We start from the raw sequence: 12,083 nt of genomic DNA on the forward strand, positions 1-12,083 counted from the left end.
CATCAGCCCCAGGTCTTGCTGCTTCCCCTGACGCTACTGCTGGCTCTGTTTTGAGGGGAGGGCTGGCGTTTGGTAAGCTGGGGGCTGGCTGAGGGTGCATGATGTGTTCTGCCTTCATGTCTGCAGACGTGGCCCCTGTGCTGTCAGCTCGGGCAGGGCTTGCTGTTTCTGGGTGTGCTGGCCTCCAGGGAGTGCTGGGTGTTGGTGGTTTTAAGCTCTCACCATCTGCCTCGGGCAATTCAGGAGCTCTCTCTGATCCGGGTATTTCTGTGTCACTTCCATGGGCTGTAACTTTATGGGAGTGGGCATCAGAGGTGCTGGGTTTGGGCAAGGGGGCTGTGGTGGGCTCTTGAGGAGAGGCAGGCCTGGGAGTGTGGTTAGGGGGCTCTGTCTCTGCAGCAGCAGGAAGGGAGGCTCCGGTGTGGGAGCCGGGGCCTTGCTGTCATCAAGCAGTGCAGGTATCTGCCCTGGAGATGGTTCAGGCGCTGGAGAAGATCTTTTTTCTTCACTGCTGGTGGTTGCTTGGGTCTGGCTTGTTGGTGTCTTGGCCCTGGGCGCCTTGACGCTGCGGAAATAAGTGTGCACCTTGGTGATGTAGGTAACCTCCGGTGCCCTTTCTTCGCTGGGCGTACTGGAAGGAGGAGGCTGGGGGACAATGAGTATTGAAGGGTTTTCTGGGGCAGGAAGGTGGGCATCTGGGCCTCCGGGCTGCTGTGGGGTCTTGAGGGCACCTGGCCTGTGTGGAGGGGGCTCAGCTGGCAGGGTTGTGAACCTGAGGTGCTCAGCGATGCGCCTCTGCTCGGTGACCTTCAGGGCGAAAGGCTTGCCCCTCCGGATCGGGGAGGGGACGCGGTGCTGGGTGATGGGCCTGACAGAGAGGTGGCCTGTGAGGCTGGCACAGGCGGGAGCTGCAGCTTTGGGGGTCTCTGTGGGGGGAAGGCTCTCATTGTGTTCCAGGTCAGAGCTGGCCTCGTTCACGGGGGAGAGGCTGGACCGAAAGGACTTGGCTTGCTCTGCAGCTAGCACGGTGTTCTTCTTGGCTGCCTTCTTCAGCAGCTGTTGGAGCCTCAGGTTGTCCTTGCGGGGCTTTGGGAGTGTGGGAGGGGGGGAGAGGTGGTGGTGGGTGGGAGCGGGGTGGACGGAGGATGAGACCGTGATCAGCATTGTCATCTCCTGGAAGGAAGCACAAAGCTTAGGGTAGACGTGGGCTCACCCCTGGGCTAACGCTTCCCGGGGTGCAAGTTAGGAATGTCTCATAGTTTTCCAAATTCCAGCTATTAATACTCTGACACGGTGCTGTGTGCAGCAGGGCAGCCATAAACTGCTTGTGTCACTTGAGGCCAAGTCAATACTGGCTTTGATTTCAGCTGGCAGAAGGGCATCCCTGTGAAAGGCAGGATTTAAAAAGCTATGACAAGGCACTTTCCCACCAGATAAGCACAATGCTAGCTCTGGTGTTGCCTTTCTGTGTCGAGCTCAGTGGCAGCCTCCTTTATTTGCACTCGTTAGTCTTTAAGACAAAACCTAGTTTTCCATTTCTGGTAAGGAGCACTGCTGCTGTTGTCCCAGCAGTCCCCACATTCTCTAGCAAAACAGAAATAGGCTGTGGTCTGGACAGGGTCTCCTTTCCAGTGGCAATCACACCTGGAACCCCTTCAGCTGAAACTGCTGCTCGTGGCAGGATGCACAGCGGCTCTCCCAGCTCTCTGCCACCAGCTCACTGGAGCAGCACTTTGCTGCTGCCACCAATCCCTTTCTGCTGAGCCCTGTGCAGACTCCCTGTGCCGGGGGCAGCAAGGTAAACCTAGTCCCCGTTCTCCTCTTTCTCCTCCTCAGCAAGGCTGGGGAACACCAACCACCCAGCCACAACTATTTGGCAGCTCCCAGAAAGAAATGTGACTCTGCCTTGGCTCTCGCTCAGTGCAGAGTTGCTGAGTTTTGCTATGAAATGAGGCATAAATCACAGAGCACCCTAATCCCCAGTGCTGGATGCAGCCGAGCATCGTGAAATGAGGAAGAGGAGACAGGGTCATGTCAGGGTTGCCCAGAGGGGCTATTGCATGTGCTCTGCTTAGTGGGATTCCAGCCCGAGCATCAATCCGGAGGCAAGGGGTGTAGCGTGATACCACAGTGCAGGAGAACTACCCCTAAATAAAGCTCTCAGAAGAGCAGAATGGATATTTGTGCTTGAGCACCTGGCATTGCTGTTGGGCTCATGGAAGCTCGTCCACACTGAGCAGACAGTGTATTTGCCAAAACTGTTCATGGAGGAGGTGAAAGGAGGATGACTCTTCCAAAAAAGAAAAGAATGAGGGAGGGGAAAAAAGGGGAAGAAGCACCAAAGAGTTGTCATGTGGGTGAGCTGCCCTCCAAAGCAGAAGTTGTGCTGGGCATGATCTGGGCAGTGCCTAGCAAGTGGTGCACCGCTCCCAGCTGGTGTGTTTATTTCAGCTGCAGCTATGAGAAACCTCCCAGCATTTTGGCGAGGGGGCTCGAGGGGATTTGGGCGAGCTGGGGTGACAACTGTTGAGCATTCCCAGCAGCTTATCAGCTTCGTGCCTTAGGCACAAGGCTGGGATTAGGACCTGCTCTATTCCAAGAGCTTCTCCTGGAAACAAGTGTGTGATGGCCCCAAAAAAAGGCTGAGAGCCCACTCCATCATATACCTGCTGTTTTCCCCAGCACTGTAGATATGTCTTTTTCTGGATCAGAAAGCCAAAAAGCCTCAGTTGGAGAGGATGTACTTGCTGTTCAATGCTATTCTGGTTCTGTTTGCACAGGAATTGGAAACTGCTTGGGTCATTTTTATCTGCTGCAGTGTGAACTAGTATACTTGCCTGATGTTAGGATTGATTGTGGAATGATTTCATCCATCCCAGGTTAATGTGGTCCCATGAACAGCATACATTACAAGATGATCTGTGGTCTAGCAGCATTGCTAAGCCAGAATTTTAAGGTTGAACTGCTCAGGCTCATTGTGTTGTGAATACTAAAGAGGTAGGGCAATGAAGTTCCAATGACTAATCAGCTCTGAGTGCTCTTGTCCTATGGACTGCTGCATCCCAGAAAAAACGTGGCTTCTCACGTGGGTAAAAGGGTAGGATCTGGGTCTTGCTGCAAACTGTGCCAGATCCTACAGAGGAAGGCATGGGGTGTGGGGGGGAAGGTTGTAGAGAAATTTAGGCATAGTCCGCATGCACCGGGAAAACTCTTCCTCTGTTAGAAGTTAGATTGGTTTGTGCCCTGTGACCTCAGAATCTGTGGTCTGTGCTCTCAAGATCACTCTTGCTCCTGTCTCAGCATCCCTCTGGCTTGGCACCTGCTGTGCTGTGGGTATTAGAGTGCCCTAATGGTTGGTAACATCCATGGCATGTCTGTGTGTTTGGATAGAGAAGCAGCGAGATGTGATGAGGCAGCAGAAGTAAGCCAGCTCTTAATTTGTTTGCCTCTCCTGTCATGGTTGGCTTTGTCTGAGGCTCCTTCAGAGCTTTGTGCGCTAGGGAGAAATCCTGCAACCAGCAAGGCTTGTGAGCGGCTTCCCCCTGGCTGCACAATGAAGCAAATGCGAAGGGAAAGACAGCTTTGCTTTCTTGCCAGCAGGAAGGTCGGAGCTGAAAACCTGGGGACGGAGGGGAAACATACTGCTTGGGTGGGCTTGTGATGAGCTGGGAAGAAACAGAACTGGAAACTGAGTCAAGAGGCTTTTAAAGGGTTAAGCTGGTCTGCTCTTGGTCGCCAACCCTGGGACCCCAACTTGGGACCAGAAGGGAGTGTCTCAGAGCGGAGGAGCCATCCGTCACTGGCAGACAAGGCATTTGTGTGCCGGGTCCCTCGGCAGCGCCAGCTGTCCCACCCGGAGCAGACCGGGAGCTGCAGGAACCCGATATGGCCACAGATGGTCCTGGGCGGAGCTGCGGCTGCCAGGGGCTGCAGGAACATGCTCCGTGCTCCAGTGGCTTTGGGCTTGGAAGGGAACCTGCTAATGGCCTCCTGGGGTGGAGGAGGCTGGTGGGAGCGTGTCCTTCCCTCTGCCTGGGCAGTTGTGACCTCTGCCGGGCATCAGGCCAAGCCCTGGATGCAGGGATGCTCAGGGCTGCAGCTCTGCCACCCTGCTCAGCTCCTGCCCTGCCATGTAGTACAGCTGGCTGCCCTGCAGTGCAAAAGCTTGTTATGGGCAGCAAAGTGGTTCACAGGGCTCTGAAAACAAGTGGGAGAAAGCCACTTTTAATTGCTAGACAAAACACAGCCCAGGGTATTACTACTTGCCCTGCTACAAGTATGCTTAAACTTTTTTTTCTCTTGTCTTACAGCTGAGCTTGGTCCTGGCTCGATGCAATCCTCAATGCCACTATTTCCTCTGCTCCACAGAAGATAATGAAGGATGTTTCTCTTCTCCTCCTGCCTGATGTCAGTCTGCCTCGGTATAGCCTGACTCTCCTCTTGGGGTGTGATCAATGCCCTGTGCTGCCTCCGGCTGGGTGCAAGGAACGAGATCAGCTGGCAAAACCAATCCCTGTTTTAACCTCCTACGTGACTCTTTGGCTTTTTTTTATTTTTGTTATTGTTAAATCTGGCTCCCCTATGGAGAAAGGAGGCTGTGGCTCTGCTCCCTCTTTCTCACATCCTGGAAGAGGAGGATCTGCTGTCCTGCCCAGCCGGCAAGGCTCCTGCTGCATGGTGAACCACTTCTGACTCTTGGTGGCTGGGTGCTGGGAGAGGGGGGAGCTCACGAGAAACCCAGTGAGAACTGGTGCTTGAAAGGCTTTTGATGGGTGAGGACCCCATGTCACCCCATGGGTGAAGCTTTCCCCCGTTTACAGCACAGCCTCTGCAACACCTGCTTCGAAGATCTTCCATCTCTGTGTGTATGTCAAATTATATTTGACTTACTCCTTTTTTTTAGATTGTTCTTTAATCACAGTTAAGTAGCCATGCTGCAATGTTCCTGCCACTTTTCCACCTCAACAGTGGCAATAGCAGCTTTGTCTCAAAAAGCTGAGCCTTCTCTCCATGTCTATCATGGGTGTGAGGTCTCCTTGTCCAGGTGAGGAGCGTTGGTTGCTGGCATCATCTCCCTCCTCTCGGAAAAGGATTTCCTTGAGCCCCCAAGTTAGGGAACAAACAATTGAAATCTTTCTTCTGAATGTCAAAGGTGTCAGGCACACTGATAACCTGCATGTTGCCCTCCTGTGGGAGGGCAGGAGATATGGGAAATGACAGCTTCTCTTATGCTGGGGGCCACCAAGGTGAAATGGCACCCTCGCGAGTTGTTGGCAGAGGTCAGGGCTTGCTGTAGACATGGGGAAAACAAGCCCCTGAAGCATGGCAGTCTGATTTCCAGGCCTCAGCTCTGTAAGCCAGCTCCTGAGCTCTCCCATGTCTTCATACTTCATGGTGTTAGCATGCCCCTGACCCCTTCTTTAAAGTCTTATTCCTGTCCTCTTCTCACAAAGGCTCTCAACATAACTTTGCAATTTGCTTCTGCCCTCCTGGAGGAAGGGCAGCCTCTCTCTCCTCCTGCATCAGTTTGCTTTCTGCTTAAATTTATGGCGTGTCCTGGATTATTTTTTTTGTAAGCATTTAATAAAATTTGAGGAAGATGTTGTAACAATGGTAACTCTGAGGATTTTGTTGATGTAGGAATTCCTGCAGCAAAGCTGGTCTCAAAACCCCTGCAACTCCCTGCCTGAGCAGAAATTGGAGGAAAAGAAACATCAGGCTGAGTAACAAGATGAAATGAGCTTGATATATGCTGGAAAAACATGCTTTTCCTAGGCCTGCTCTGTTTAAGGGATTCTTGTCTTGCTGTTTTCCCTGTTACTGGGGGGGATGACTTAGGATGTGATGAGTGGTGTTTGGGTGAGAGGTGGAGCGGCATGCCGAAGGCTTTCCAGAGCCATCAGCAAGGAGAAGCAGAAAGCTCAGCTGCCCAGCTAATAGACCTGAGAAATCAGGCTTCAACCAAAGTCACCGGAGATGTCAGCTATAAAAATCCTCTACAGCCTGCTCACACAGCTGAGATGTGGCCAATGTAGCTGTCTGCGTGGGCGCGCAGCCCTTCAGTGAGCTGTCTGCCCTATCTGCAACCGTCTAATGAAAAACCTTTTACGGAGGTGACCTTCTAGGTAATAGCACTTCTGTCATGTAGGGACAGTGCGTAGCCTGCGCTACCCTTGCCTGTGCTTTCTGAAAGTGTTCGGAGCAGGAAAGCTCCCTGACTTCACCTTACTTTTTTTTTCCATACAAGAAAGCTTTCCTCTTGCTGCCACCTTGTTGCCTACTGATATCCCCCATCCCCCTCTGTCCTCTGCTTCAGCTCCTTGGGGAGGCAGAAATTTGAGGAGCTACGGCCAGTGTCTGGCCACATCTTCGTTCCTTCCACACATCCTCTGCTGAGCTGTGATTTCCAAGCGAGGCCAGAGCAGTAGCAGTGTGGGGTATGAAGACGTCCCTGCCTGAGGTGAAAGCCCTGTGCGGCCTGCTGGGGTGCAAAAGGCTCATAGCATTTTGTTTTGACTCCATCCTGCAGCTGGCAGGAGGGAAGAACAGCCAGAAACTGATTTTCCTGCCAGTGTGGAGAGTGTGGAAAAGCCCTGGAGTGTGCTTGTGTGAGATCGCTTCAAATGAAGCTGCAGCAATGTACTACTTGTCTTGTTCTGCAGCAGGCTTCAGGGCTGCTTTTTTTCAGTTTGCTTTACCAGATGATTCTGCATGAGAGATGGGACTGAAAAGCACTACCCATAACTATTGCAATGCCTATTTCCTGCAGCATTTGAACTTGGGGAAAGCTTAGCTGATGGAAAACTGAAGTCTCTTTTGGATGTAATGTCTTCATTGTGCTTGTTCTGCCTCGAAACCGGGGGCTTGACTACTTCTGCTTCACTTTCCAGGTATAAGATAATCATAGGCCCGTTTTATGACTGTCCTTAAGAGTATATGCTGGCTAGTTAACAGATCCCTGCTCACTGCTTGCTTGCAGCTCTGCATTAGGCTCCCGGTGAGGTGGTGGACACCAGGGTCTAAAGTTTCCTTGAAATGTGCCTGCTCTCTGAAGGAAAGGTCAGGGTCCGAGGCACCTGGGCCTGAATGTCAGAGCTTTGCCTCCCACCACCACCACCTTGAGGAAGGGAAATAAACAAGCCCGAAGAGCAGTGCGTCTATAAATAATGAGGTGGCAGCTGATCGGCTGTGGAACAAGACTCTGAGGTGGCTTATTCCTATCTCTTGCCAGCTCAACACACTTTCCCTAATGCCTTTTTTTTTTTTTTAAGTAAATAAAGAATGGATCTGACAGTGACAAAATTAATTAGATTTAGCACTTGCTTAAAAATGATGGACCTCCTACAAGGATCCTGATGATGTTAACAAGACAGACCACGGGTGATTTCCCTGTGATTTTTGCATTGGGTCCCCAGAGGGTTTTGGTTGTAGCGGAGCAGTTTTAGATCATAAATTTCGGAAAGGTGCTGGAAGGTGCTTAATCTCTTCATAACTTGAAGTGACAGTGGTTTAGTGATGCTAATGATGTGCACTTTTTGTCCTTCAAAGAAAGACTTGGGGCTTTCAGGAGTGAGGGGAAGGACAGAGGGAGGCTGGAAATACCTCAGGTGAAAATTTAATTGGGATTTCTGTGAGTAAGCACTTTAAAGCATGAAAGCAGCAAAGTGTGAGTGTAATTACTAAACTGAAGGTGCTTGGCTGGGCTGGGAGCCTCACTTGCCTCCTCTAGGGATGGCCCAAAACAGCAGCTGCAGGCGCTGGTCCTGGCCCTCACCCTGCTGCTTGGGCCTCATCCTTGCTATCAGACTGCCTCCTCCACTTAAGGGTAAATATCCTGAAACCAAGACCCTGGATATGTCTCAAATTGCCCAGCCTCTTTCTTTACCTTCAGAAAGACATCTAGCCTGGCTTTAGGGCATGCACGGAGGATCTACTGAATCCAACAGGGGTGTCCAAAGCAGATGGAGCGAGCATACCTCCCAGAGCAAACAGCTGAGTGATGGAACAACAGGTTGCTGCAAAAATTGGGAATCAACATCAAGTGAGGAGAGATGAAGTTCAGTACTTACTGATGTGTAACTCTTTTCCATCTGCAATCATTTGCATGTTGGGTGCCTCATGTTTGGTGTACAGGACTAACAGGTCATCGTTCCTTCAAGGTCATTTCAGGTGCTGTCTTCTTGCGATTTTCAGAGCCCTGTAAGTAAGTTCAAAACATCATATGAAAAGAGTATTTACAGTAGCCAATAAGTACAGGAGGTTTCTCAAAAATAAAATTAGTCCTTTTTGAAAGCATGAAAGGTTCCATTGCCTATAATAAGCATGAAGATGGGCTATCGAGTAACACCATTGCATGCTTCCAGCTTTGGATCTGCAAAATTTGGCATCTGAGGCACCAGAGAGGTGAAGGGCAGATGATGGTGATGGTGCCAGGTTAGATATTCTAGCAGGATAGCTCCAGGCAGTGAAACCAGTTGGAGGTTTTTCAAGTTTGCTGGTCAGATTTACAGTTTTGCAAAAGTCAGGGTTGCAAAATGCAAATTTGAAGCTGTGCTTTGATTGTTACCATGCCTGGAGAGGGAGAGCATGAATCGTGGCTATGTCCGCCCTTGATCCTGGCATGATTTGTGCTGTATTCAGGGATGCAAGCATGGAAAGTGTACTGCTGGGAGCGGAGGAGAGGTGGTTTGGAGTTGGTGGATTGGGCAGGCAGCAGTGAATTTTGGTTGGAGGACCAGGGGAGCTTTTCTGTCACTTGTATCAGCTGTATCAACACAGATTTGGGGTTAAACCAGTCCTTAAGAGTCACTTTCAACCCTGACTCTTCTGCAGGTGTTGAAGGTGCTTGTTGGTGAATAGGTTCAAACATCACATGGACTGGGAAAGCTGTGGCCCAGGCTGGCTCCTCTCTTATTGGAGGTGAGCTCTCCATTTGCTTTTTCCATCTCTACCTCTCTAATGAACGGTGAAATCGTGTCTGGCTCTGTGCTGACCCATGGAAGGATTTGGGGTGGATGCTCAGTCCTGTATGCAAATACCCTAATGCACTTAATTCCTCCTTGGCTGATGACTTTAACATCTCAAAACTGCCGCTGTCTTTTAGGAATGCTAATGACTTTGTGCATCTCTAACACTGAAAACATTGCTGGGAAAAACAAACAAATGAGAAAACCAATAACAAGCAGAGGCAATCCAACTGGAAACTTAGGAAAACAAACAAAACAACAACAAAAAAATCAACAAAAAACACTTTATGAATAGGAGAACTTAAATAGAATTTAAAAACGCCTAAGGACATATTGTACTGTGCTCTGCTACTGTCATCACTGAAACCAGATGACCCTAATGAGTGCATTCACAGCAGGCGCCATATGAACAATGCGCAAGGTTGGTTTGCATTTGCATCTGATGCTGAAGTAAGAGGTCTTTGGATTCATCCCTATTTATTTTGCAAGCCTGCAGATTTTCCCTCTCTGGCAGGCTTAGAGGGGGATAAGATGGGGCACATTCTCCTACTGATGGGGTTTTGCAGAGGGGATGACACGCTGGTGTCCTCTACGGAAGTGTTGGTTGAATCTCTCTCTCCTGATGCAGCAGGGAAAACCGTGGTATCAGGAAGATGGATGCAGACATACATAGGTAGTTTGCTCTCTAATATGAACTAGTTTTTTTTTGCCTTTTACTCTCCTTTTCATACCCTGGAGATGTAGAGATGTTATGGAGCTACCATCAGGAGAAGGTGTTGGCAGCCTGCAGCCACCCTCCAGTCCAGGATTCAGGTAGGTGAACCCATGCCATTGCAAATACTTGTTCCATCTTCTCTTAAGGAAGGCCCTTGTTTTGTGTGAACACTCATGAGTTCCTGTAGCCTGAAACCTCCCTCACACCACATAAAGATGCTGCCCTCATCCTTGTGCTTTCCTGACTGCTACAGTCACTCCTCATAGATGAAAGTATCAGGTGGGATTTGGGGGCTGGCCTCTGGATCTCTGCTCTCAGCTCTATCTTCCCTTTCGCTTCTCCTGCAAAAACAGATCTGAATGACTCCTCTCTGAGACACTTGGGATGGGGTTTGGGCATGGCTGTGGAAAGGGCTGGGTATTGGAATGGATTCCTCAAGAGTCACAAGCACTGCCCCAAGGCCTTTCTGGCTAGGATAAAGGAGAGACAAGCAACCAAACATCAACTACTGAGGTCCCGACCCCAAACACCAAGCATGGGTGTTAGAGGAGCCCAGGGGAGCCTGGTCTTTGTTTATTCCCTCTGAGTTGTGTTTCACATTCCCCAGGATCCTGTCATCACCAGTAAAATGGCAGCGGTCTGCTGAGACTTAAATAGAGGAGGCAATTTTAAAGTTTAAGGCTATTCTGATCTCTGCTTGACCTCCTGCACAAAACAGGTTACTGGGTTTTACCCAGGAACAGAAAATAATTAATTATATATATTCTGTCCTTCCTCTGAGGCTACTTACTTAGTCTCTATCTGATCTGCCTTTTTTTATTGGCAGCTACTTCAATTAAATTGGAAAGAGTGTTTCATGCATACAGGGCACCTACTGTAACCTTGAGCTGCTGATCAAAGCCCCGTGCAGAAATGCTTTCTTGAGGGTGTGAGAAAGAAGAAAGGGAGGAAACCTGGATAAGAATTTAGTTTTCTGTCCCACTTTTCTGACTCCCGTTTCTCACCTGCCTTAAACCATGGTAAAAGGTTGATAATTGCAAGTGTCACCAACCAGAAAAACTTCTCACCCCTTCCCCAGTCAGATCTATGGGTTTTCCTGGATAACTTCAGGTGCTACAGTGTCTGTGTAAGTAGATGAGTGTGCCAAAAATGGAAGAAAAAAATCTAAATATTTTGGTTTGAAAATATTCAGATAGGACTTCAGCGGGGAAAACTAAACCCACCAAAGAAACATTCAGACTGCAAATGATAGAAGCATGCAAGTAAAACCCATTTTCCTTGCAAGCAGTTTCACTTTCGGTAACAACCCATTTCAGATGAACGAACGTGTCCCTGCAAGGTCCTCTGCAGCTGCAGCGTGAGGGTGCAAGTGCAGAATCAGGGGCCAGCTTGGCTTGGGAAGGACCTCGGGAGATCCTTTGGCCAAGCGGGATCAGCTTTGATACTGGATCACTTTGCTCAGGGTCAGCAGCCGGTGAATAAGAGATTAATTTCACGAGTTAGGTCTCTCCTGTGTAATTACCTGTTTCATAGGAAGGATGTGGCTGACTTTATTTGCAAACTCTGCAGTCCCTAATGAACGTGCAGCTGCCCATTGACCAATGCGCAAGGAGCACGGGGGCTGGCAGGATTAAGGAAAGATGCAAGCGTTTGGCTGAGCCATGAGCCTTTCTGAGCTTTCTGAGAGCTGTAAAATTATCGGGGCTAATGTGCATGCACGAGCGTGTTGAAGTGTATGAGGGGCCCTGGGATCTCTCCCCCCTCTGAGTGCCTGGGGCCACTGCAATAGGTCAGCCAACAGCCACAAAAGATGAGAAGGGCTGATTTCAGCTCCTGTGCAAGCGGCCCTGCTATGCTGCGTATTCCTGTGGCCTGTCTCAAGTAACCAGCCTGGGTGCTCCTACCTACCCAAAAGAAATGTGATATTTGGGTAGGTTTCCTTGTGGAAACTTCTCCAGGTCTCTGTCCCAGCCTCTGGTCCCTACCTGAGGAGGAACGCTGTTTTTCTGTATCCTCTCCCAGGTGGAGATGCTGTCACTGTAAAAGCACGTCAGGCTGTGGCTTGTGGTCAGCAGGTTGATGGATTTGGTGAGCTTTGAGCTCTTGGTTCATGCCTGTGACCTGCTCTGTGTGGCCTCGGTGCTGTCTCCTAGCCTGGGTGCTGCCTGGTGGGTGAGAGGGGGTTCTCTAAAGAGGTGCTCACTGTACCCTCACCCAGCAACATCAGTAGGTTTGGGTAGAAATGAGGCCACAGCTGGACTCGAGCAGTCATCTCTCCCTTGTTGGGTTGATGCTGAGAGTAGGGAACACGAGGCAGGTGGTGGTGGTTTCTTTGCTGGTGTGGCTGCATGGCAGCAGCTCAAAGGCACACATGCTTTTTGCTGCTGGTGCAGGGAGAAGAT

The 12,083-nt window shown here is 50.0% G+C and overlaps 1 protein-coding gene across 1 annotated transcript in view; it reads left to right on the forward strand.

Moving 5' to 3' along the window:
• The window catches only part of LSP1 (lymphocyte specific protein 1), a 40,185-nt gene extending 34,568 nt beyond the window's left edge, over positions 1-5,617 (forward strand). Inside the window, 1 exon segment of the mRNA XM_040559583.1 lies at positions 4,311-5,617. The gene's annotated coding sequence lies outside the window, so the exon portion shown is untranslated.
• The last annotated feature ends 6,466 nt before the right edge of the window (positions 5,618-12,083 follow it).

This window comes from Cygnus olor, chromosome 5, assembly GCF_009769625.2.
Source record: "Cygnus olor isolate bCygOlo1 chromosome 5, bCygOlo1.pri.v2, whole genome shotgun sequence".
NCBI lineage: Eukaryota > Metazoa > Chordata > Aves > Anseriformes > Anatidae > Cygnus > Cygnus olor.